The 27663-nt window shown below is 40.8% G+C and overlaps 1 long non-coding RNA gene across 1 annotated transcript; it reads right to left on the bottom strand.

The window, feature by feature from the left end:
• Window positions 1-244: 244 nt before the first annotated feature.
• On the bottom strand, window positions 245-26480 carry LOC130541073 (uncharacterized). The gene is made up of 3 exons (XR_010111055.1): window positions 26349-26480; window positions 19588-19726; window positions 245-426 (listed from the first exon to the last, which is right to left on the bottom strand). It is a non-coding gene; the product is annotated as an uncharacterized LOC130541073 (long non-coding RNA).
• Between the last annotated feature and the right edge of the window lie 1183 nt (window positions 26481-27663).

The following is a 27663-nucleotide window of genomic DNA, read 5'->3' as shown; positions in this document are numbered from 1 at the left end:
GTGTCCAGCTAATTTTTGTATTTTTTAGTAGAGATGGGGTTTTACCATGTTGGCCAGACTGGTCTCGAACTCCTGGCCTCAAGTGATCCGCCTGCCTCAGCCCCGCACAGTGCTGGGATTACAGGCGCGAGCCATCGCACCTGGCCTGATATAATCTTTTTAATTTGAAATATCTGGTGTGAGAAGGTGAATTAGAAAGGATGACAGCAAAACTGCTATAACACAAAGGCCCCAAAACACAGTAGCATATAGAAAACAGAAGTTTATTTCTCACTTAGTCTGGGAGGAAGCGGTTCCAGACAGCAGGCAGCTCTGTTCCTCCTAGTCAGTCAGGGACGTGTGTTCCTTTCATACCTTTGCTTTGTCTTCTCTTAGGGATATCTTTTCAGTTGCCTGGTCAAACCTGTCTCAGGCACATCTGCCCAGCTCATGAAAGACAGAACACAAAGGAGAATTTACCCAATGCCGTCAGGCTTTGAGGACATGCTCGCCTCACATTCCCCTGTGTCTACACCTGGCAACAAGACAGCTGGGAAATGGAGTGTCCAGCTGGGTGTCTCTCCACCCTCGGGCAGCAAGGAAGGAAGAGATTTTAGTGGACAATGGGCAGTCTTAATCCAGGGCTCAAACCCACACCTGAGCTGTCCTCTTCCTCTTCTCTTCCCAAAGGAAGGGAAATAAAGTCTACAGCCCAGAAAACAATGTGACCACCCATCCCCTACCCAATCAGGTCCCTGCCATTCATCCCAAGATCAGCTGTTTCCGGAAAGTGGCTTGGAAGCCTCCGTCCAGAAAGACCACCCTTCTGTCCATCTTCTTCACATGGGTGGATGTGAGAAAAGTTTCTGTCCCCACTGCCTGCCTGCCACTCCCTGTCTCAGTTTCAGCTCACACTCTAGCCCTTTGTTCCCAGTCACCAAGAGTGACTACAAATGTGGGGGAACAGGAGGACCTGAAACAGTCATGGAAATTGAGACTGGGACACAGAAGCCATGCTCAGAGGCAGCCTAGGTGAGGGTTCTGATGCCAGGAAATCCAGCTACTACTGTGTAACCTAAAGTGGGGATTAAGCTCTCAGAACTTCAATGAACTCTTTTGGAAATAGGGATAAGAAACCCACTTGTCAGGGCTGTTGTGAACATCAAATGTGATCATGTATGTACCTAGTACATAGTATGCCTTCAATAAATGGTAAGGCAAACGGAAGGCAAATCAAATTCATGTCCATTACTCTGACCCAGCCTTTGCATAAATTCTTTTTTCTTCTCCTTCCTTGTCAATGCATGGCTCCCTCCCTCTTCTTTACTTCCTATCCTCATTCCCCTACCATCTGAACCCTGATCTGGAATCTCTTTTCTCAGGAAATCTTCCATGATTGAAAAATTCCTGCTTGGCCAATTCCCACTCCAATACTCTATCTTCACCCATCTTCCATCTACCCCATGGTCCTGGCCCAAGTTTACACGTGTCCCATCCCTCCCTTCAAAAAGCATGCATCAATGGAAGGGCTTTAAGTTTGTCATCAATCAGATCAGAGTTCAGAAGCCAACTCTGCCAAGTTCTAGCTTTAGAACTTTGTCAGATCGCTTAATCTCTTTGAATCTCTGTCTTCCCAACCCTCTGGTGAGGTCAAGTGTGTGTGGGCTGGTACACAAAGGATATTTAATCTCGTCTGCTCTACCCAACCTCCCCCAACTCACACTCCCAGGACTACCTCTCTACTAAAGGGAGTTATTAGACCAAGAAAGTAATTCTCCCATTACCAGATCCAACACAACTCTGCCCAGGGAAAAAGAAGTGACTTCGAGTCTATGGGTCTTGGAGGGACCACCAACCCAAGAGCTAGAGCAGAGGAAAGACTTGGATATCCCAGCTTCCAGGGTTATAGGCTCTCTCCCCAAGCCCTCACATGCAGCCCCAGTTGCAGGACTAGCTTCAGGGACAGGAGTGAAAGAGTTGATCTGATTCCAATCTTAGCCTGTAAGTAGTAGCTCACCTGTGCCTCTATTTTCAACCTTCCTAGATCAGAAGAGCAACAATATTAATGACAACTAATGCTTACACAGTGTTTCCTATGGGATGGACATTGTTCCAGGCTCTTCGTACATATAACTCATTTAATCCCGACAGCAGCCTTTGACCTAGGTACTATTAACCCCGTTTTACAGACAAGAAAACTAAAGCACAAGGGGTTAAGTAACTTGCCTAGGTCATACAACTCACATAAGGCATGACCGCGATTCAAAACCAGGCCGTCTAGCTCCAGATTCCATCCTGTTAACCACTCTGCCATAAAAAGAGCTAACATTTACTGGCAGTTTCTATGTGCCAAGCACTGTGGAAAACACATGGCATGTATTTCTTCTAATTCCAAATAACCCCCTGAGATAAGTTCTATTATTAGTATCCCTGTTTTAGAGGTCAAGAAACTAAGGCAGAGAGAAAAGTTAAGCAACTTGCCCTGAGTCACACAGCTAGATATTAATAGTTTCAGAACTCCTAGCTGTTTTGCCTCAAATCCCACCTCCCCACCCCTGCTCGAAGCCCCTCCCCTTCTAGGTGGGTTGTTTAGTTCCTATCACCAGTTCTTCACAAATCTGCTTTACCCCCCACAGCCTACAACCCTTGTTCTCCAAAACTCCTGTTGACCTCCATCCCTTTCCCTTCCCACTTTCTCCCTAGTCCCTCTGCTCCCCACAAGGTCCCCCAAACCATTCTGTCTCTCTCCCTCTGCTCCCCCCACACCCTCCCACACAACTCCTGCTGAAACAGATGAATTTCACCAAAAAAGACCATCAGACTTTCCCCAAGCAGTCCCCCACTGTGCCTAATCGCACACCCCCAGGGGAGGCACCACAGTGGCTAAGCTGGAGAGCCAGAAATAAAATCCTCATTCTACTTCCCTGCCCCCTCTTCCCATCACTCATCTGGGAATCCAGGGTGAAGAAGGGAGCTAAAGTGCAGAGCATTCATTTAATATTAACAAATTGAAATGAATTCTTTTAATGCCAATTAACTTGGAGCGGCCCCTTATTAATAGTAACTTAGATTCATACTTGGGAGAAGCAGGGACGGGGGCTGGGCCAAATGTGCCCAGAATGTCAATGTGACTGGGGAACTGAAAGCGGAGGGGTGGCAGTTTTGCTTCTGCCCAGTTGGGTTCTGTTTCCCTGAGAGAAATGGACAGTCACTGGAGGCAGATCTTTGGGAAACACAAATTACTCTTGTAAGTTTGTTTTTGTTACTTCAAGGAATCTGAATAGTTTGAAGCCATGTCACACCATTTTAAGAGTTTATTTTCACAGTAATGCTAAAAAGAAGAATTTCCTCAGAGCTGGGATTTACTTCAAACTCTCTCCTAAGCCAAACCTTACTGACAAAAGGGACAAGTCCCCAGGCCAGCTCTCTACCCTTCTTTGTTCAGAGCTAGAGCCAGAGATCAACATGGGCTTCCTCAATCCCTGCCCCTTCTACCTTAACAAAAACTAAAAGGAAGAATCAACACTGTGTGTCTCTCTGAGAAGTCTCCCCCAGGAGGTAAAAGACCCAAAGGGCTGACCCCTAAGCTAACAGCTTACATTTAAGGAAGAAAAACAATCTGCCTGCACTTTTCGTAGAATTTAGGGAAAAAATGAGAATTTAAAATTCAATTTCATGTGTCAGAGTTCTCCAGAATACAGCCAAGTGGAAAGAACTTGGTCCCAAATGAAAAAGTTGAACAGAAATTCTGCTCTCACTCGTTTTGCCAGCTTGGAGGTGAGACTGGAGTTGTCCTGAACTAGAACCAGAGCATAGGTTCTGACCCAAGAAGGACACTGTCTACTTCCCAGGCATCCCTCCTTGGCTGGGAGGAGAGGGGAGGATGAGTCCGTTGGAAGCTGAGAATTGTGGAAGCTGGGGATGGGAGTTTTGAGATGGAGGAGGCAGGAGCGTAAAGGAGGTCAGGGAAAGGCAAGTAAATCTACTAACCATTGCAGTTTATAAAATAAAAACCTTAAAAATGGTTTAACATGCAAAAGGTTAAATTTTAAAAAGAGGTCAGGTTTTAAAGAAGGTAAAATACCTCAAATTTAAACATAATAAAAATGAGGAAAATACACAAAACATTTCAAGCAAATTGTTCTTCAGAAGAGGAGAGGTTGGAATTAATCAAAAGACCTTTTTTACACACACCACCCCAAGAGTTTCCCAAACAATAAATTCATTTACAAAACAAAAAGAGGAATCAACACAAAACCTCATCCACATACAGAGAAAAATAAACTGTGGTGATTCTGTAACAGCTGAAAAACTAGTGAGGGAGGAGAAAAATGAATAAACTCTAAATCCATTAGGTGATATTTATAAATAGCAAAATTGGAGGATGGAATGGAGAAAGGAGTTGCACTTATCATTAAAGAAGTAACACATGTGAAAACATGAGGTGTAACTCATCCCCAAAGAAAAGCAAACTCTCCATAAAGTAGCAAGTATAGAAATTTATTGAAAAGGAGGAAAGTACCACTCACCCCCCCAATATAAGTGTATTAATTTGAATTAAAATTTTCTCCAAATCCGAGATAGGTTACACAAAAGAATACAAAAAGTTTTTTTCTTTCAACTAAGAGGAAAAACAAAATCCGATTTAAATTCACTAATGGGACAGGAAGGGAGGCTGTGGTTTGCAGGTGCTAGTAAACGGGGTGAGGGTTGTGAAGAGTTTGAGGGGTAGAGGACCAGCTTACCTCGCTTTGGAGCCGCGGCGGCCAACAGGAGTGGGCAAAGGACGCTGCCAGTGCCTGATTGATACGGGAAATAAGGAATAGGGGATTCGGGTGCCCCTAGACGAATGAGGAGGATGGAAAGACTGGGGGTGCCCATCTCCCCTCCTTTGCCCGCCTCCCTCCCTCCGGTACCCAGGCCTAGAGAGTTACTGAAAGTTACAAATTGCTTCCATTATTACTCATCCTGGGCGGCCTGGTCATTGGCCAGCCCCTGGCCACGTGGTCCCTCGTAGCAATCGATCAAATTTCTAGTCGCAATTCTCTGTCTGTCCCTCAGCTCTGGGGAGAAAGTGGGGACTGTGGCGTGGGGGCTGAGGTCCAGTTTGGGGCGGGGTGGGAGAGGAGTCCTTGAGTATCCTGTCCCCGGGCCAAACCCCCAGGAGTCCAGTCTTCAGGACCTCCTTGAGCCGACTTCCACCGATGGAGGGGGATCTTCAGGGCACCTGCTGGGTTCTCAGGACTCCTCTTCAGATCCTAGTTTGGACCCCTCTGGGTTAGAAAGGATGGGCTCAGCACATCTGGTGAGGCAGGCAGGTCCTCGCTGCAGCACAGAATGATCCCATGGCCCTCAAAGCGTGGTGTCAGCTGAAAGTTCATTGATCCGTGAGCCCTCTGCCTCCCTCCTCCGTTGAAAGAGCAGTGGTGTGCCCCGCTTTTAAAAGCCCTGGGGCTCCTGCAAGCGGACACCGCTTTCCAGGACAGGTGCAAACAGGGACGGTGCGAAGCTGAGGTGGAGACAATGCGATCACGCATGGCACTGGCGTATCCCACAGCAGATGGTGTGAATGTGCGTCACCGGAGGCATATGGGGTGATGGCAAAACCAACAACGGTGTCCAGGCATGTGCCCAGTGGAAACGGGAAACAAGTGGCCTTTCCCTGAGTGCCAAGGGAACTCAAAGAAGACCTGGGAACCTGGATGGGGCCTGTGCCTCAGTCCAAGCCACATTTTGAAATGCCTGCCAGAGGAGCACACAGGTTTCTGCAACATTCACCCCACCCCGAAGCCTCCACCGCCCAGGTAGCCCTGACGCAACCTTCCCTGCACCCAGCCCCAAACACATCCACAGGCCCAGCCCAGTTCCTTTGGTTTCCTGACATTCATTACAGCCAAAAGATTCAAGGAATCAGTCCACCTATGAGCAGAGGAGAGGATATCCCTCATTTGTGAGACAGGACGTGCAGAGGAAATGGGACACCACCTGTCCTAGAAGACAAGGCCAGTCATGATCACCTAGCGCTTATTCTAGGCAATCCACCCACCCATGAGGTGAAGCCAGGAGACCAAAGAAGCTTCCCTGTCTGAGACACGCATGGAAGCCAAGTGTTCCAGGCTTATCAGACCTGCCCAATCCAGCAGAAACAGGTTTGGAGAGAGAAAGAGTCATGTCACGGATCTCCAGAAAGTGTCTCCCTGATGGACTGGGAAGCGATCTTCGTAGAAGTTATTCAGCCAGACCAAGAGGCAACTAGGCCCCTCAGAAACAGGGGAGACAGAGCAAGAGGGAGGACAGAGCAGAGGCCAGAGCCCAGGCAGGTTACAGGACCTTGCCACTGCCACGGGCATAAGGGGAGGGGTGTGAAACACGTGACTTGTCCAGAGAGGCCAGCATTCCAGGGACAGGGATTGTTGCCGTCTCCCATTCCCGGCTTCCTCCTCAGAATTGTATCGTGGTGTGGCTTCATTGCTCAGAGAAGAGCCGTGCAAGGGTACAACCATCTTCTTGGAGGTGGTTCTGCTCCTCTCCTGCCGGACAATGAGCTGCTGTGGGGTTTTGTCCTGGGCTGGAGTGTGGTCCTCTTGATCCTAGAAAAGAGGCCGCTCAGGATGGGGATGAGACTTCAATTGCTCCGGGACTGACGCGTCTCCTCACATGATCGAGGACTTCACAAACCCAAAGTGGAACCGCCGTGAAAATGATGGACAACCGGCCAGGGGACCCAGGCAGAGACGCAGAAAGAGGCTCAACAAAGACTGGCCGATATGCAAAAGTTCGCATTTTGGCGAACAGAGCACATTCGTCCAAAGATACACAGACACACGGGCATACACACACAAACACGCACACACACAGACCGACAGAGAGAGGGAAAGAAACACACAGAGGGTGAGAGACAGAGAGAGAAGAGAGAATGGGACACACACACACACACACACACACACACACACACACACAGTCCTACAGTGGTGGCACAGAAACACACACTCCCTGGCAACCCCTGAGGCCAACTAATAGTGGAAAATATGTATCTAAGAATACACTTGGAACAGAAATGTGAAAAACCGAAAGTAAGAGGTATTATGAAGGATCAAATATAAAATGACCCAGTGCTAAAGAGGCAACAAAGAAAACTGTAGAAGAAAATGACAAGAGGCATTGTGCCTTAATGAGTTTGTGCTACTATATAAGAAAATACACTAGGCTGGGTAATTTCTGAAGAACAGAAATGTATTTCTCACAGTTCCATAGGCTAGAAGTCCAAGATCAAGGTGCCAGCAGGATTGGTGTCTGGTGAGGGCCTCTGCATCCAAGATGGCACCTTGTGCACTGTGTCTTCAGGAGGAGATGCACTGTGTCCTCACATGGCAGAAGGCGGAAGGGCAAAACAGGGGAAGCCCACTCCTTCCAGTTGTGTAAGGATCCTACACCCATTTATGAAGACTCTCCCTTCATGACTGAATCACTACCTAAAAGCCCTACTTCCTAATCCTATGACATTGGTGATTAATTTTAGTGGGACACATTCAGAGCATAGCACCCTATATTCAATTTCTTAAAAATTATTTTGTTGTTTTGCTTTTCTGTTTTTCAAATGGCTTAAAGTGCTCAAAATTGGATTAATCATAATCCTTGGCTCATAGCACACCTTGGCTCCTATTTCATCCTTGTCTGTGCCTGAGCCTCTGTGTAAATGTATTTGAACAATATGGTAATCACTTGTGAACTTACAACACAACCAAAGAACTAGGGTTCTGACCCTAACATCTGCTCCTCCTCTGTCCTTTTTCCTGATTTTCCCCCTTCAGCCCGAGGGTAACTAATTCCCTGAATTTATGTTTAGGATTCTCTTCCTTTAAAAAAAAAACAAAACATTGTTTTATTGCATACATATGATTACCCTAAATGACATATTATTTAGTTTTTAAGGGTATAATTTATTTACCCATTCTCCTATTAATTTACCCATTCTCCTATTAATGAACATTTGGCTTATTTCCAGATTTTTGCTATTATGAATGGCATTACATGAGCATTTTTTTTAATACTTCTGGTACATATGGGCAAGAGTTTCTCCAGGGCCTATGGCAGAGGAATTACTTTGCCATAACATATGAGAATGCTCAAATTTATAAGATAATCCAAATTGCTTTCCAAAGTGGTTGTTCTAATTTAAACTCTCACCTCCTGTATTAGTTTGAGATGATCTTGTTGATCCAGTCTCTCCATATATGGTGATATGGTTTGGCTGTGTCCACACCCAAATCCCAGCTTGAATTCTATCTCCCAGAATTCCCACGTTATGGGAGGGACCCAGGGTGAGGTAATTGAACCACGGAGGCCAGTCTTTCCTGTACTATTCTCATGATAGTGAATAAGTCTCATGAGATCTGATGGGTTTATCAGGAGTTTCTGCTTTGGCTTCCTCCTCATTTTCTCTTGCTGCTGCCATGTAAGAAGTGCCTTTTACCTCCTGCCATGACTCTGAGGCCTCCCCCACCATGTGGGACTGTAAATCCAATTACAGTTCTTTTTCTTTACACCTCTTTTTCTTCTCAGACTTGGGTATGTCTTTATCAGCAGTGTGAAAACAGACTAATACAGTAAATTGATACCAGTGGAGTGGGGTGCTCCTGAAAAGATACCCAAAAATGTGCAAGTGACTTTGAAACTTGGTAACAGGCAGAGATTGGAACAGTTTGGAGGGCTCAGAAGAACACTGGAAAATGTGGGAAAATTTGGAACCTCCTAGAGACTTGCTGAATGACTTTGACAAAAGTGCTGATAGTGTTTTGAACAATAAGGTCCAGGCCGAGGTGGTCTCAGATGGAGATGAGGAACTTGTTGTGAACTGGAGCAAAGGTAACTCTCGTTATGTTTTAGCAAAGAGAATGGCAGCATTTTGCCCCTGTCCTAGAGATTTGTGGAACTTTGAACTTGAGAGTGATAATTTAGGGTATCTGCTGGAAGAAATTTCTAATCAGTAAAGCATTCAAGAGGTGACTTGGGTGATGTTAAAGGCCTTCGGTTTTATAAAGGAAGCAGAGCATACAGTTTTGGAAAATTTGCAGCCTGACAATGTGATAGAGAAGAAAATCCCATTTTCTGAGGATAAATTCAAGCTGTCTGTAGAAATTTGCATAAGTAACAAGAAGCTGAATGTTAATCCCAAAAACAATGGGGAAAATGTCTACAGGACATGTCATAGGTCATCACAGAAGCCCCTCCTATCACAAGCCGGGGCCTAGGAGGATAAAATGGATTTCTGGGCTGGGCCAGGTTCACTGTCTGTGTGTAGACTAGGGCTTTGTATCTCTGTGTTTCAGCCCCTCCAGCCATGGCTGAAAGGGGACAACATAGAACCCAGGCCATGGCCTTGAGAGTGCAAGCACCAAGCCTTGGCAGCTTCCATGTTGTGTTCAGCCTGCACATGCATAGAAGTCAAGAATTGAGGTTTGGAAACCTCCACCTAGATTTCAGAGGATGTTTGAAAACACCTGGATGTCCAAGCAGAAGTTTGCTGCAGGGGTGGTGCTCTGATGGAGAACCTCTGCTAGGGCTGTGCAGAAGAGAAATGTGGGGTCAGAGCCCCTATACAGAGTCCCTACTGGGGCACTTCCTGGTGGAGCTGTGAGGAGAGGGCCACTCTCCTCCAGACCCCAGAATGGTAGATTCACTGACAGCTTGCACCATGAGCCTGGAAAAGCTGTGGACACTCAATATTAGCCCATGAAAACAGCCAGGAGGTGGGCTATACCCTGCAAAGCCACAGCGGCAGAACTACCCAAGGCTGTGGGAGCCCACGTCTTGCATCAGCATGACCTTGATGTGAAACATGGAGTCAAAGGAGATCATTTTGGAGCTTTAAAATTTGACTACCTTGCTGGATTTTGGACTTGCATGGGGCCTGTAACCCCTTTGTTTTGGCAAATTTCTCCCATTTGGAATGGCTGTATTTACAATTACCTGTACCCCCATTGTATCTAGGAAGTAACTAGCTTGATTTGGATTTTACAGGGTCATAGGCAGAAGAGACTTGCCTTGTCTCAGATGAGACTGGAAAGTGGACATTTGGGTTAATACTGAAATGATTTAAGACTTTGGGGGACTGTTGGGAAGGCATGATCGGTTTTGAAGTCTGAGGAAATGAGATTTGGAGGGGCCAGGAGCAGAATAATATGGTTTGACTATGTCCCTACCCACATCTCAACTTGAATTGTATTGCTCAGGATTCCCATGTGTTCGGGGAGGGAACCAGGGGGAGGTAGTTGAATCTTTAGGGCCGGTCTTTCCCATGCTATTCTTGTGATAGTGAATAAATCTCACAAGATCTGATGGGTTTATCAGTGGTTTCATCTTTTGCTTCTTTTGCCTCCTTCTCATATTCTCTTGCCACTGCCATGTAAGAAGTGCTGTTCATCCGCCGCCATAACTCTGAGGCCTCCTCAGCCATGTGGAACCCTTAAACCAATTAAGCCTCTTTTTCTTCCTTGTCTCAGGTATGTCTTTATCAGCAGTGTGAATATGGACTAATACATTTCGTATTGTCAAACTTCTTAATATTTGTGGAGAGAATAGATCTGAAGTATCTTGTGCATTTCCCTGATTACTAATGAGGTTGAGAAAATTTTTATGTTTTGCAGGCTTTCTCTTTTGTGAAATCCCTATTAATGTATTTTCCCAATTTTCTGTTGGGTTGCTATTTTTAAAATTAATTCATAGGAGCTCCTTATACTTAGTTGATATGATATTAATCTTTTGTAGGTTTCAGTTACTGCAAATATCTTCTCTAATTTATAGTTTATCTTTTCACTTTTTTACTTTTATTTTTTAATTTCTATTTTTTGTTTTTGAGACAGAGTCTCACTCTGTCATTCAGGCTGGAGTGCAGTGGCTCACTGCAACCTCCACCTCTCGGGTTCAGACAATTCTCGTGCCTTAGCTTCCCAAGTAGCTGGGATTACAGGTGTCTGCCACTAATACCTGGCTAATTTCTTGTATTTTTAGTAGAGATGGGGTTTCACAATGTTGGCCAGCCTGGTCTCAAACTCCTGATCTCAGGTGATGTACTGTTGGGATTACAGGCTTGAGACACTGTGCCCAGCCTATCTTTCCACTTTTTGATGTAAAAAGTTCTTAATTTTGTGATAGTCAAAATGTCTAATCTTTTTTAATGGTTAAATGGCTTTTTGTGTCTCATTCACTTACATTTTCTACTAAAAGTTTTAAAGTTTTGTTTCTGACATGTAAGTCTTTTGTCCATCTGGAATTTAATGTTTGTATATAGAGTGAAGTAGGAATATAATTTCATTTTGTTTCTTATATCAATAACCATTATTTTTCTATTCTATTTATTGAAAAGTCCTTTCTTTCCTTGCTGATCTGCCATGTCACCTACATCACATATCGAAGATTAAATTTGTGGAGATTTGCTTGGGAACTCTCTATTCTGTTTCATTAGTCAGTGTATCAGTGAGGACCACACTGTCTTAATTGCTGTAGCTTTAAAAAAGTCCTGATATTTGGCAGGACAAATCTTTCCTTTTCTTCAATGTCTTTGATATTCTTGGCCCCTTCCCTTTTCCATATATATATATATATATATATATATATATATATACACACATATATATAAATATGGAAATTATATATATTATATACTTATATGTGTATATATATATATATATATATAGAGAGAGAGAGAGAGAGAGAGAGAGAGACAGGCAGAGGTCTCACTTTGTTGCCCAGGCTTGAGGACAGTGGTGCAATCATAGCTCACTTCAGACTTGAACTCCTGGGCTCAAGAACTCCTCCTACCTCAGCCTCCCAAGTAACTGGGACTCTAAGGCATGCACCACCATATCCAGCTAATTTTTTTAAAAAGTTGTTTTTTGCAATGATGGGGATCTTGCTATGCTGCCCAGGCTGGTCTCAAACTTTTGGCCTCAAGCAATCCTCCCACCTCAGGCTCCCAAAGTGCTGGGATCACAAGAGTGAGCCACCACACCTGGCTTCATTTTCCATATTTTAAGACCATTTTTAAAAAGCTGCTCAAGACTGCTTTTTTCTCTTAGCGTTACTTGCAACCCCCTTACTTAGCCTTGGAAATACTGTTAGTGAAGAAAATCTAAAGAGTCAAAAAATAAAATATTCTTTCTTTTCTTTCAATTGCAAAAGAGCAGACACCCTCCTGAATCATAAAGCTAGTTCTGATAAATTGGTGAACTGAGAGCATACACAGTATTATTAATTCTGTTCTAATTTCTGCTTCACTGTGGAGTGTCTTCAGAGTCTTAAAAGATTATTGCTATGAAATATTCTTATACATGTAACACAAAACCTCTACAATTCTGCAGTTGTATTTGGCTGTCTTACCTAATACTCAGTTGCTTTGCTTCATAATATTTAAATTGACATCTCTAATTTCCAAAAGGCATAAATACTAGTATAGATTTTTAGTTAAGCCAGAAGAAAGTAGACTTTCTTTACTAACATATCTTACATGTAAAAGTTTAATAAATCTCCCTTCTTCTTTTCTTTTGCATCATAACAACCACTGAAAATAGTATTTCTATAGCAGTTGGGGGTAAATGGACAATGACTTTTGTGGCCAGAGGTGAATGGCCCAGGGGCTCCTGCACTCCAGGTCCCACTGAGCCTGCCACACAGCTGAGGGCATCGGTATTTCCACACACCTATAGTGCATGCTGTCCCAGAACACAGATCAGATGCTCTCCTATATTCAAATGGGGAGTTGAGAGTATTGTCATTGTAATTAAATTAATAAATACATATTTATACACTGTTAAAATCTGGTTGGCTTTGTGCCCCTTCACAAAACAAATTGCTTAAATGAAACCACAGAGTTAATATAATTGAGTACATGTGCTTCTATGAGATGATCTTTTAAGTGGAATTAGAATCTAATTTGAAATGTCAATTAAAAGTTTAAATATTCAACTCAATTACATTTAGATTTTTGTTTTGTTTTGTTTTGAGATGGAGTTTAGCTCTTGTCACCCAGACTGAAGTGCAATGGAAAAATCTCAGCTCACTGCAAGCACCTTCTCCTGGGTTCAAGCGATTCTCCTGCCTCAACTTCCCGAGTAGCTGGGATTACAGGTGCCTGCCACCACACCTGGCTAATTTTTGTATTTTCAGTAGAGATGGGGTTTCACCATGTTGGCTAGGCTGGTCTTGAACTCCTGACCTCAGGGGATCCACCCACCTCGGCCTCCCAAACTGCTGGGATTTTGGGCATGAACCACCACGCTCGGGCTTTTTAGATTACTTTATTTTAGTTACTTATTTTTATGACTTTATTGTTATAAAAATGCTAATTTTAAAAAATCAATCAATATAACAAAGAACACAGAAGATGATCAACAAGCATTCCCACCTCTGTGATCTAGAAATAACTGTCATCAATCCAAAAGCTTACACATGGCGGATCCCTTCACACCAGTTCACAGTACAAAGTAACTCCTTGCTTGTAGAAAACATTATTATTATCATTATTATTTTTGAGATGGAATTTGACTCTTATAGCCCAGACTGGAGTGCGATGGTGTGATCTTGGCTCACTGCAACCTCTACCTCTCAGGTTCAAAGGATTCTCCTGCCTCAGCCTCCCAAGCAGCTGGGATTACCAGCGCACACCACGTTGGCCTGCTAATGTTTAGTATTTTTGTAGAGACGGGGATTCACCATGTTGGCCAGGCTGGTCTCAAACTCCTGACCTCAGGTGATCCACTTGCCTCAACCTTCCAAAGTGTTGGGATTACAGGCAGGAGCCACCACACCCAGACTAGAAAACATTATTCAATAGCAAACATTAGCAGTATGCTTGGGGGTTTTAGGATTGATTATTTTCAAATCTCTAGAAAAGCTCAATGCATTACCTTAGGCTATAATCTCAGGGTGGAGTCTCATCTGTTAATGGGGGGCTGGTCTAAGGGTCCTTCCAGCTCTCAGTTTCCCATGTTGAACTGCTCCCTGTCACCCACCATCCTCGGTTTTGTTTGTTTTTACAGAGACGAGGTTTCACTATATTGCCCAGGCTGGTCTTGAACTGCTGGCCTTAAGCAATCCTCCTGCCTTGGCCTCCCAAAGTGCTGGAGTTACAGATGTGAGCCTCTGTGCTCAGCCCATCCTTGGCTGTTCAAGTGTAGAGGTAAGTAGTAGATGCCAAGTTTACCTCCAGGTCAGAAGGGGCTGATGCCCCAGGGCAGAATCATAACCCTAACCTGGCCTCCCACTGCATGAAGACATTATGTTCTGAAGCTTAAACCTGGACAAAGGTCTGACCAGTAGCACTGTGTTCATGAATATCAGGTCAAAAATTTAAAACTGGGACTATCCAGAAGAACCTGGTAGCTGTAGGTGCAGTCCACAGTCCAATGGTCAGCCTTGATAACAAGCCACCTGTACTTTCTTTTTATCATGGAGTCCATGATGTAAAAATTGATGACACTTTCTTGCTTCTGGTGTGCTTCCCTTTCTTCTTCATTTTCCATAAGTAGTTTCCTCCATCCCGCCTCCCAACAGGCCACAGTCAATTCAGGACATTTTAACCATGAAAATGAGTCTCCATAACACGAATTTAGAGGCCAGACAGGGTGGATCACGCCAGCAATCCCAGCATTCTGTGAGGCTGAAGTGGAGGAATGGCTTGAGCTTAGGAGCTTCAGACCAGCCTGGGCAACATGGTGAAACCCTGTCTCTAAAATAAATAAATAAATAAATAAAAATAAGCCATGTATGGTGGTGCATGCTACTAGTCCCAGCTACTCAGGAGGTTGAGGTGGGAGGATTGTGGGGCCAAGGAGGTCAAGTATGGAGTGGGCCAAGATCATGCCACTGCAATGCAGCCTGGGTAATGGAGTGAGACCTTATATCAAGAAAAAGAAAAAGATTTAAAGGACAGGCTGACTTCTTGTTACAAGCCAATGCTCATTTGCTATTCCATAAATCCTAGGGCACCTCTTAAGAATTATGCTAAATCTACACTACCCCTGCTCTATAAAGGGAACAACAACACTTGGATGATATCAGAGCTGTTTACTGCATGGGTTACTGAGTATTTTAATCCCACTGTTGAGACCTACAGCTCAGAAAAAAAGATTCACTTCAAATACTTCAGCTTTTTGACAATATACTTGGTGACTAAAGAGTTCTAATGGAGATGTACAGGGAAACACATGCTGGTTTCATGCCTGCCAACACAACATCTATTCTGTAGTCCACGGATTGAAGCATCATTTTGACTTTCAAGTCTTATTATTTGAGAAATATATTCGTCCAGGGAACGAATCTCCTCACAACATACCTAAGAAAGAGATATATGTACAGAAAACGAAGCACAGTAAAATATCACTTCATTACCATCGGAGATTTTCCCCAAACACAGAGAAAGCTCTACAGAGCTGAGCTTAAGCCAGAACTCTGTTATTTACTTGGTCTAATGCCAAAACAGGCCAGAGACCCCTTTCACCTACTTCTCTTTAATCCCAAACCCATGTCTCGCTTTGATCTAAGAAAGAGCCAAATGCCCAGGAGGCGCCAGGGTAGAGAAAAGCAGCCAGCCAGAGAGTGGCCTCCATGCCAGGGGAGTGTGTCTGAGCTTTGTTTTATTTTTCTTATTTGTCTGTAGTTGTGTGATTGGTAGAAGAGAGTAGATATGAAGTCTACTGACACAGGATTGGTCTTCAGGCATGTCTTACCAAGCATTTGGGGGAACAGAAGGGTTCCACAAATAAGAGAGCAATGATCAGACTTTCTTCTAAAAGGAGCAGCCACAAGCTACCTTAACTCTCCAACTTGCCCATTAATCTTCACCTAGAGTTAGGAAGATTTCACCATTAGCTGTGGCCCATAAAAGATCCTTAAGCTTGACCAACCACAGAGGTCCATCTCCTTGAGGAGGAAGTGAAAGGGGTATGGACAGAAGCTGTGAGCTTTCTGTCCTCCACAGGCCCCCAGCTGTATCTTCTACTTCTTGTACAAGATTGTCTCCAAATGATGTTTTCTGGCTGACAATGCCACAGAACTGATCCTTATCTCACTATGGAAATGAAAGATTTCAAAGAATTTGTTGCCTGAAATATGGTGCCCTAATCACATATTAATAAAGCTGCTATGCAGAAAGAAGGCAGATTTCAAAAGAAAGGCTGTTAGCATCCTCAGGGACCTAAAAAGTACATATTGTAGAACAATGGCAAATAGATCTTGGAATCAGGTAGACTTTAATTCAAACCCCAGCTATGCCACTTATTAACTTATGTGACATAGGGAAAGCCTCTCAAATTTAGATTTGCAAAATCAGTATAATATAAGTAGCCAACAAATAGGGTTTAATGGAGGTAATAATGAAGGTGATTAAGATGATAAAATTAAATAGTGAATATAAAGTGCTTAGCATTTAATAAATTTATTGTATGATTTCAAAGCACATGCTTTTACCTACAGTGCTATAAAGCTGCTTGCAATAGTCAAAGCTAATAGAAGCTCTTGTCAGAGCTAATAGAAGCCTTGTATATGTAATTATTTAAGAATTCTGTAAATATAAACAATAGGGTAGGAATGAGAAAATCTTTAGAGGAAATATTCAAGTATATTTGATTTCTAGCAAATCCAGATAGACAGTTTTGGCAACAACCAAGTCATAATTTTAAGTCTTGTTATAGGAGCTAGAATTTTATTCAAGGGACAACTGATTTGATTAGATTAGATGCTGTGCACTGCATGTTTGCATCAACAAATGCACATGTTGAAACTCTAACAATAGAATGGCATTAGAAGGAGGACCTTTGGGAAGTAATTTGGTTTTGATGAGGATGGAGTTCCCACAATGGGGTTAGCATCCTAATAAGAAGAGCAGGAGACTAGAGCCCTCTTCTCTCAGCCATGTGAAGATACAACAAGAACACCTGCAAACCAGTAAGAGGGCCTTCACCAGACACTGGCTCTGCTGGTCCAGATTTTAATCGTTGAATTCCCACAACTGTGAGAAACAAGTTTATGCTGTTTAAGCCACTCAGTCTACAGTTGTTTGTAGCAGCAGCCTGAGCAGACAAAGACATAGGGTTCCTTTTATTTTCAGAATTCGGTTTAGCTGTAATCACCTACCATCCTGAGATGCTGTTTCTTCCCTCTTCCCTTGAAATATAAGCTCTGGGACTATAGCTTCATGGACAAATTCTGAAGAATTTGTCTCTGCTCTTGTGGGATGCTAACCTAACCAATCAAAGAATGTTTGCTCAATGGAAGGAAACATCTTAATGCAGCTCACCAGCCAATATCTGCAGAGCACACCTCATGGGTTCTGGCTGGCTTGGATTTCTGAGACTACTTCATCCTACTCATCAGTCTGTGGACTCAGATTCAACCAGGAGGCCCAGATTCTAGCGTCAGTTTTGCCCTTGGGATACAAATGCACGTCCTGCTTCACTCAACATGAAACCCTGAATATTTGGCCATTACTCTAGCAATTGTCCTCTCTCCCTGTGCCAATTGCCAATCAACCCAACTCCCAGGCAGCCTTGGCAGTTATGTCTGCTTGGCCTGCTGTAGCAGCCAATGACTTAGTAAAAGTCAGAACATAGATCTGCTAGCTCCCAGTCCAGGATTTCCCCATAACTCGTCCATGTATATATTAAACAACTAGGCTTGCTTTTAAAATTCTTTTTCATTTAGCCTCTTCTTAGAACTTATCATTTTGAGAATCCTGACCTGCCAATATTCCATAACCTTTCTGAAAGTGACAAAGCAAATACGATGCATGCACACTGCTAACTGCAGCTGATTTCATTTTCCATCATCTATAAAGCACATAAGGTAATTTCTAAACCAGCAGTAAGATCTATTTATAAAGAATGCTGATTTGTTTTCTGCATTTTCCAACACAAAGCTTCAATTTATTTCCTTACCATAAAAAAAATTACTTTTTGAAACAATCATAGTTAGTATATTTTATAAATGTTTTAATTTTTGTAAAGTCCAACTTGCAAATTGGAGTGTAAATAGCTTTCTTAAAATGGAAGGAACTGTGTTAGACCCACTATGCTGATTGATGATTTTACTGTGCTTCAAAGCAGACGATTTCACAGTCATTGGGTATATAATGTAATGAGTTTTTATAAAGCAATTCATATCATTAAAAATATAATTATAATAAATAAAATTATAGGGAAAAGGAAATCATTCTGACAATGCCAATTTTTTAACTAACTCATTGCTAAAAGATTATGTTTCTACATGAAAAATTTTACACATTTTTTCTATGAAATAAACCTGATAACAACTTGAAAACTTAATAGTTATGGGAAAGGAACTACTGTGATTTATTTTAGAGAATGTCGTGTTCTTGATGTTCTCAAGTGAGCTGTCTCATGTTATTAGAAGGGAAACAGCAGCACCTTGTGGACAAAAAAAGAAAGTGAATGAATTTTTAGGACCCAGTGCAGTGGTTCAGGCCTGTAATCCCAGCACTTTGGGACACCTGGGTGGAGGGTAATTTGAGCCCAAGAGTTCAAGACCAGCCTGGACAACACAGTGACACGCCGATCTTTACCAAAAATTGAAAAATTCTCTGGGCTTCGTGGCTCATACCTCAGAAGCCAGCTACTTGGAAGGCTGAGGTGGGAGGATTGCTTAAGCCCAGTAGGTCAAGGCTGCAGTGAGTGTGATCATACCACTGCATTCCAGCCTGGGTGACACAGCAAGATCCTATTTCAAAAAAATTATATTTATGTAGCACTTTCTACAAGGAATATAACATCATGTTTGTATTTAAATGACATCAGGACCAGCATGGTGGCTTACACCTGTAATCTCAGCTCCTCAGATGGCGGAAGGCAGGAGGATCGCTTGAGGCCAAGAGTCGGAAAACCAGCCTGGGCAGCATAATGAAACCCCCATTTCTACAAAAATAATAATAGTAATCAAAAGCTAGGCGTGCTGACACACACCTGCAGACCTAGCTACTGTGGAGGCTGAGTGGAAGGATCACTTTGAGCCCAGGAGTTTGATTGTATTGTGTATTGTGAGCTACGATCGAGCCACTCCACTCCAGACAACATGGCAAGACCCCGTCTCTAAACAAAATAAAGGGACATCAGAGCATTATTTATAGAGATTTATAAATGATCCCAAAATGTCTTCAGGGAGATAAATCATCTAAATATAGCTATATCGACTCTTCCTAAATTCCAAATTTGGGTGGGAAAAATAAATGAGATAGAAGACTTCTTGAAATGTATCAAGACTCAGGAAGACAAAACAAAAACTTTCATTAGGCAGTATCAAGAATGTTCATTAATGCTATTTCTAATTTGTGATACGATCATCTAAAGAGGAAATCCCAGCAACAAGAAGCCAAAGGAAAGGGAAAAGAAATGAAAACAAGGACCATACTTTCTCCACATCCAACCTCTTTTCTACCACCTCTCAGCAAGACCTCCCACAGCCAATCACTGCTTTCTCTTGCGGACTTACCCTCTACTCTGTGAACACATGAGCCAGAGAACCCTGAGAAGTCCCTGAGTCCCCTCCAGGGGCTCTGCAAGGGCAAAAGTCTTTTCATAAAAATACACAGGTTTTGTTTACCTTTTCCACTTTAATTCTCTCACAAGTATAATTGGAGTTTCCCAGAGGCTACCTGACGTGGGATGTCACAAGAAATTAAACATAGAAGCAGAAAGGAGAACCAAGTTTTCTTCTATTAAACCAGACATTAAAGACATACCTAAAAATATAAAACAATGTCACTGTTCTCACCAACTTTACTGCTTAAAAATGATAATTTTAAGTAAAAATGTGATTTACGTAAACATATAAGTATATTATTTTCTTAATTTCTCAGTTTTAATGTTTAATATGATAAATATAGATAGACATAATCCAAATAAATAAAAGCTCTTTGGGGTCCTCAATAACTCTTAAAAATGTTAAGTGTTCCTGAAACCAAAAAGTTTACGGACTGATGCGCTAAAGCTCATACCCTTTGATGTAGCTTCCACCCAGGTCATTTCTTAAACACTTGATCAATCATTTCCCATGTCCCTCACCCTATACTTGTTGCAAAATTCCATTTTCCTACTGCAGCCCTCCCTGTCATGAGAAAGTTCCCAGGTTGTAGACATGATTTACTAAATCTTTCTTAACAGCTTTATCATAATAACATGACATATACAAATTGTATAAATTTAAGGTAACTTAATGTTTTGATATTTCTATACTTTTTGAAAGGATCACCATGATCAAGCAAATTAGCATATTATCTCTACATATTTACCATTGTGTGTGTGTTGACAGTAATTAATTTATGATCTAGTCCTTTAGCAGAACACAAGAATATGATACAGTGTAGTTCCATGTTGTGCATTATATCTCCAGAAATTATTATAACTTGAACATTGCACAATTTAATTAACATCACCCCATTTCCCCTCCCTGAGCCCCGGCAACCACTGTCCTAGTCTCCGTTTTTAAGAATTTGACTGTTGTAGATTCCACAGGTAAGTGAGATCATGAAGTAGTTGTCTCTGTGTCTTGCATTTTTGCTTGGCGCAATATCTTCCAGCTCCATCCATGTTTTCACAAATAGAAGGATTTCCTTCTTTTTTAAGGTTGTATAATATTTCATTTTATGTATACACGTCACATTTTCTTTACCCATTCATCTGTTCCTCTGCCAAAGGACATTTAGGTTATTTTCATATTTTGGTCATTGTGTGTCATGCTGCAATGAACGGGATGACAGACACCTCCCTAAGACTCTTATGTCAATTTCACTGGACATATATCCAGAAGTGAAATTGTTGGATTATGTGGTAGTTCTTTTTTTTTATTTTTGAAACCGGGTCCCACTCTGTCATCCAGGGTAAAGTCCAGTGGCAAGATCATAGCTCATTGCAGCCTTGAACTCCTGGGCTCAAGCGATCCTCCTACCTCAGCCTCCTGAGTAGCTGGGACTACATGTCTGGCTAATTTTAATTTTTTTTCTGAGATGGGGTCTTGCTATGTTACCTAGGCTGGTCTGGAGCTCCTGGCCTCCTGCCTTGGCTTCCCCAAATCCTGGGATTACAGGTGTGAGCCATCACACCAGGCCAGTGCTATTTTCAATTTTTTTTGGAGGAACCTCGATACTGTTTTCTGTGTTTTACTAATTTGCATTCCCATCAATAGTGTATAATGGTTTCCTTTTCTCCACATTCTTACCAACACTTATCTCTTCTCTTTTTGATAATAGCCATTTTAACAGGTGTGACATGACATCTCATTGTGGTTTTGATTTGCATTACTCTGAAGTTTAGAGATGTTGAGCACATTTTCTTATACCTGTTAGCCATTTGAATTTCTTCTTTGGAGATGTATTTATTTAGGTTCTTTGCCTTAAAATAAAATTAGGTTATTTATAATTTTGGAATTGTTGTGTGTGTGTCCTTCTTATTTTTTGAACTCCTTATAAGAGATATGGTTTACAAACATTTTCCCCATTTCATAGGTGGCCTTATCATTTCACTAGTTGTTTTCTTTGCTGTGCAGAAGCTTTTTAGTTCGATGTAATTCATTTATCTATTTTGCCTTTGTTGCCTGTGCTTTTGGAATCATATCTAAACAAATTATTGCCAAGACCAATGTCAAGAATGTTTTCTCCTGTCTTCTTCCAGGAGTTTTGTGGTTTCAGTGATTACATTTAAACGTTTGATCCATTTTGAGTTAATTTTTACATAAGGCGTGAGCTAGGGGTCCGATTTCATTCTGTTACATGTAGACATCCAGCTTTCCTAACACCATTTGGTCAAGAGCATATCCTCTGCCTATCCTCTGCATATCCTCTGCCTGATCAATGGTTGCAAATGTGTGGGTTATGCCTAGGTTCTCTATTTTGTTTCACTGGTTTATGTGTCTGTTTTTATGCCAGTACCACAGTGTTTTTCTTTCTACAGCTTTGTAATTTAATTTGAAGTCAGGAACTGTGATACTGTAGCTTTGTTCTTGCTCAAAATAGCTACAGCCTCTCAGGGATTTTTGTGATTCTATATGAATTTTAGGATCTTTTTTTTCTATTTCTGTGAGAGTACCATTGGGATTTTGATATGGATTACATTAAATGTGTAGATTGCTTTGAGTAATATGGACACTTTAATAATACAGTACTAACTCTTTCAATCCATGGGTTGTCTTTCAATTTACTTTGGTTTAAATTTCTGTCATCAATCTTTTATAATTTGTAGTGTTTAAGTCTTTCACTTCTTTGGTCAGTTAGTTCCAAAGTAGTTTATTTGACACTGTTTTTTAAATTTCCCTTTCAGACAATTCATTGTTAGTGTTTAGAAATAGCAATGATTTTTGTATGTCAATTGTGTATCCTACAACTTTAGTATATTTATTATATAGTCAGTCCTTCATATCAATGGGTTCTGCAACCATGAACTCAATCAACCATGAACCTAACTTGTACATATTTTCCATCTGTGGTGTTTTGAATCCACAGATGTGGACCCATGGATACATAGGGCCAACTGTACACGATTTTATGTGAGGGAGTTGATCATCACAGATTTTGTTATCTGAGGGGGTCCTGAAACAAATCCCCAGCAGATATGAAAGAATGACTGTATTATTTCTAACCATTTTCTGTGGAGTCTTTAGAGTTTTTAATGTATAATAATCATGTCTTCTGTTAACAGAGGTAACTATATCCTTCCTTTCAATTTTGATGCCTTTTTTTTCTCTTGCCTGATTGCTCTGGCTAGGACTTCCAGTACTATGTTGAATAGGAGTGATGAGAGTAGACATCCTTGTCTTGTTCCAGATATTAAAGAAAAAGCTTTCAGTTTTTCCCCAGTGATTATAATATTAGATATAGGTTTTTCATATACAGCCTTTATAGTGTTGAGGTAAGTTTCTTGTATACTTATTTTGTTGAGAGTTTTATCATGAAAGTATATTAAATTTTGTCAAATGTGTTTTCTGCATCTATTGGAATGTTATTTTTGTCTTTCATTCTGCTAATGTGGTATATCACATTATTAATTTTTACACATTGAAACATCCTTGTATCCCATACATAAATTCCAATTGGTCATGGTGTATGACCTTTTCAATGTGCTTTTGAATTCAGTTTGCTAGTTTGTATTTTATTGAGAATTTTTGCATCTATATTCATTAAGGATACTGGTCTGTAATTATTTTTTATTGTGTTGTCTTCATCTAGCTTTTAAATCATGGTAACATCGGCCTCATGAACTGAGTTTGAGAGTATTCTCTCTTCTATTTTTTCTGAAGAGTTTAAGAAGTTTTGGTGTTAGTTCTTTTTGAATGTTTGGTAGAAGTTGTCCATGAAAGCGTCTGCACCTGGGCTTTTCTTTGTTGGGAAATTTTTGATTACTGATTAAATCTCTTTGCTTGCTTTTGGTCTGTTCTATTTCTTTTTTGTTCCACCTTGGTAGATTGCATCTTTCTAAGAATTTATCCATTTCTTCTAGGTTATCCAATTTATTGGCATATAATTGCTTAATTGTCCTTTATAATCATTTGTATTCCTGCACATTTGTTATGATGTCTCCATTTTCATTTCTGATTATATTTACTTGAGTTTCTCTTTTTTTCTTAGTGTAGCTAAGGGTTTGTTATTTTTGTTTGTATTTCCAAAAATTCAACTCTAGTTTTGTTGATTTTTCTATTTTTATTTTATAGTTATTTTATTTATATTCTAATCTTTATTATTTACTTCATTATGCTAACTTTGGGTTTAGTTAGTTTTTCTTTTTCTAATTGTTTATTTGTAAAGTTAGGTTGTTCGAGTGAGATCTTTCTTATTTTTTAATGTAGATATTTATCACTGTAACATTTCCCTCTTAGCACTTCTTTTGCTGCATCCTGTAAGTTTTGTTGAGTTGTATGTTCATTTTTGTTTGTCTCAAGATATTTTTAAAATTCCCTTTTGATTTCTTCTTTTACCCAATGGTTGTTCAAGAGTGTGTTGTTCAGTTTCTGCATTTTTGTAAATGTTTCTGTTTTCTTTGTTATTGAATTCTAATTTTATTCCATTGTGGTCTGAGAAGATACTTGGCATTATATCAAACTTCTTAAATTTGTAGGATGCCTTGTGACCTAAGATTTGATCTATCTCAGAGAATATTCTGTGTTCACTTGAGAAGAATATATATTCTGCTGCTGTTGGATGGAAAGTTCTGTATATGTCAGTGTTTAATCTACTGTGTTGTTCAAGTCAGCTGTTTCCTCTTTTTTTATTCCTGCCTAGATGTTCTATCCATTATTGAATTTGGGGTACTGTAGTTGCCTACTATTATTTTAGTGTTACTGATTTCTCCCCTTATCTTTGTTGATATTAACTTTGTATATTTAGGTGTTCTAATGTTGGGTGGATATATATTTACAATCTTCCCATTGAAGTGAACTTTTATCATTATATAATGACCTTCTTAGTCTCTAGTGACAGTTTTTGATTTCAAGTCTATTTTTTCTGATCTAAGTATAGATACCCTTGCTCTTTTTTGGTTACCATTTGCATAGAGTATCTTTTCCCATCCCTTCACTTTGAGCCTCTATGTATCTTTATATCTAAAGTGACTCCCTTATAAATATGTACTGATGAGTATCTTTTATGCATTGTTGCACTCTATGTCTTTTAATTAGATAGTTTAATCCTTTCACATTTAAAGTCATTGTTGATAGGTAAGGAGTAACTTGCATTTTGTTAATTGTTTTTCATATGTTTTGCAGTTCTTTTTTTTTTTTTTTTTTCCTCTCTTGCTGTTTTCTTAGTTTGGTTATTTCTTGTAGTGGTTTGGTTTCATTTATTTTTCTTCACATTTTGTGTATCTCCTATAAGTTTTTAATTTGTGGTTGCAAATTTACATCTTCTATAAAAAGCTGTCTTAATGTTATCAGCTTTTTTGGAATCATTTTCTTTCTCTTCCTTCTTCAGATATATTTGCAAATACTCTGTTGTTCAAGACACGAGTAAATAGGGCTCTGGTTAGAAATTTATCAATACAAAAAAAAAAGATCCTCTGAGTCTTTTGATAAGTTAGAAAATAATGATAGACTGTGGTAGAATGTCATGTATTTCAAGTTCTGTCATCTATGTTACTCTGCAATATATTTTCTGTGTGTATTAGTCAATGTTATATATTTATAAGGTAAATCCATAAAGCATACATTCTAGAATGCCCTAACTTAGGTCCTTAAGAGATATGCTCCTTATAGCCTTCCTGGCACTCCTGAAGTGTTAAATATTTCCATTGAAGAAGGTTGCATATGGCTTCTGAGATGAAGTCTAGACAGGTTAGGATTATTTTTTGCTCCTTTTGCCTACACAGCACCCACTGTCCCCTCCCTTTGTTATTAGCCATTATCTGATACCCTAGATGAAGCCACCTTCTGTCCTTCAGTTTTCGCGTGGGGGCTGATTTCACCCCCAGTTTCAGGAATAAGCACAGGACAGCTACTAACAAGTATGTTGTTCGCTCAAGGAAGAAACCCAGCTAAGGGAGAAAGGGGGGTTGAAATCCAGCCTGCATGCTCTTCTCCAAGCAACATGCACCGATACAGGGCTGCATCTAACTGGAGAAAGGGGAGCCATTTTCTAATACTTGCAAAGCACTGTGTGGACAGTGGAAACCCTGTATGAGCTCGTGACACAGGCCTGGCCAATGAATAGACTTCTAATCCTGGCACAGATGAAAGTAGAGATGGACATGAAATCCAAGCCTCACACCCAAAGTCAATCTCTAGTCTCTTATTGAAACTATTAGAAGTGTTTCTGTTTTTGCTTTATTCTGGGGCTATGGAACTAAGGAAATGTAAACTGGAGGAGTGATGATGGCCACATTGCAGCACAAAGGGAAAACTTGTCTGAGAATAAAATCAATGGGGAAGGAAAAAGCAAGGAAGAGGAGAGGAGCCAAGTCCTGAGTCCCTACGTTCAGCCATTCTGAAGCTATACCCTGGATTTTTCCATTATACGAGTCCACAAATTAATATATATTTTTTGGCTTAGACCAGTTTGAGTTTGAATTCTATTATTTATAACCAAAGGAGTCCTACCATATTATCTTAGCCGGATTTTCATAAACACGGTATACGTTGATGAACAAACTTCCTAAATGTTTCAAGTTCACTCCAAAGAGTGAGGGGAAAAAAGAAAGAAGAGGAAGAAAATGGTTACTTATCATCCACAGTAGTCAAGGTTGCTGCAGAAGCATCAAGCAAAAGCAGCAGAAGTTAGCTTTGTACTCCCACAAACCCTGCTCTGAAGTACTCCACCTAGTGGCCCACAGCAGAAGCTGCATTTCTAAAATCTTTAAAAAGACAGAAAAGGAATCACCACTTACCCTGGGAACCCTAACAGGGGAGAAGGCCACATAGGAATATGTCCCATTGGTTTGAGGTCGATAAGTCCATTTTCAAAGCTTTAGTAATTCCAGAAACAAGAACATATTTATTTTGCTTTGATCACACAATGCCTAGTTATATTAAAAGTAAGGAGAAATTCAACAAATACCTTTTATGGAAATAAAAACAGACAATTTAGGAGAAAATTAACTATCAATGCATTATTTTCAAAGGTAAAGAAAAAAGAAATTATTCTGAACACACAAAACTATATTATCAAATATCATGGTAAATTATCATTATATACTAGGTCACTTAATAAATTTCCAGAGATGATTGGAAAGAGTTTCCACAATAGATTTTGTTTCACCCCAGGAAGAAGTTTCACAAAAAGTTAGTTACTTATCTCCGTTGTTACTAGTACCAAACTAATCCTATTATTCTGAGTCAAATTACAAATAACGTCCACACTTTTCTCCAGTGAGATCACAGGAGATGCCTAAGTGGAGTGTGTTTTAATGTGAGGGCATAATTGGTTTATATTTTTCACTAAAAATAACAAATTCTAGACAACTTAAGCAAAACAGGAATTCAATGAAAGGATATTGAATAGTTCACAAAATCATTGAAGATGCTGAAGAAGCAAGGTAAGAACTGAGGGAAACTCAGCACAGCCAAGTTCATTCGACGGAAGGAGATCTTGGGATGCCACCACTAGGATGTTGTCATTTGACACTTGTCACCCTGTAGCTGGGCTCTGCTGAACCTACGCACTTGCTGCCACATTCCTGGACCTGCATCTCTGCTCAATTTCTCAGAATCATCTCTGATTCTTTCAGGTCTTTTGCATCATTTCATCGGGTTCCGAGTTCTAATAAAGAGACATCAGTTGGCTGGGCCTAGATATGTGCCCACACGTGGGTGGCCAAGAAACTGGAAAAAGGATCATGCACTCCCTTTCAGCTTTTGTAATGGAAGGTGGGGCCTGTCCTCATATTTCGCTTGGGGTTCAAAAACCTAGGAAGGGGGTTTTGTTGAAATGAAACCCAAAACTATAGCTATCCATTTACAGCACCTTATTTGTACAGGAAGAAACCATGAGACAAAATGTATAAAAGTGCATGGGAGGTCTAAACATATGAGGGGGTTTCTGAGGACAGAAAGATCATACTTGATTGGTGCTGTGGTTTCACTGTGCCTCCTCCGAGATTCAGCATTGATAATTTGATAGTGTTGAGGTGGAGCCTACAGGAAGTGATGAGGCCATCAGGACTCCTACCTCAGGAATGGGTTTAGGAGCCCTCATGAAAGGGC

Source organism: Pan paniscus, chromosome 21 (assembly GCF_029289425.2).
Source record: "Pan paniscus chromosome 21, NHGRI_mPanPan1-v2.0_pri, whole genome shotgun sequence".
NCBI lineage: Eukaryota > Metazoa > Chordata > Mammalia > Primates > Hominidae > Pan > Pan paniscus.
The sequence above is the reverse complement of the archived record's forward strand: the minus strand, read 5'-3'. Positions and strand labels throughout refer to the sequence as shown.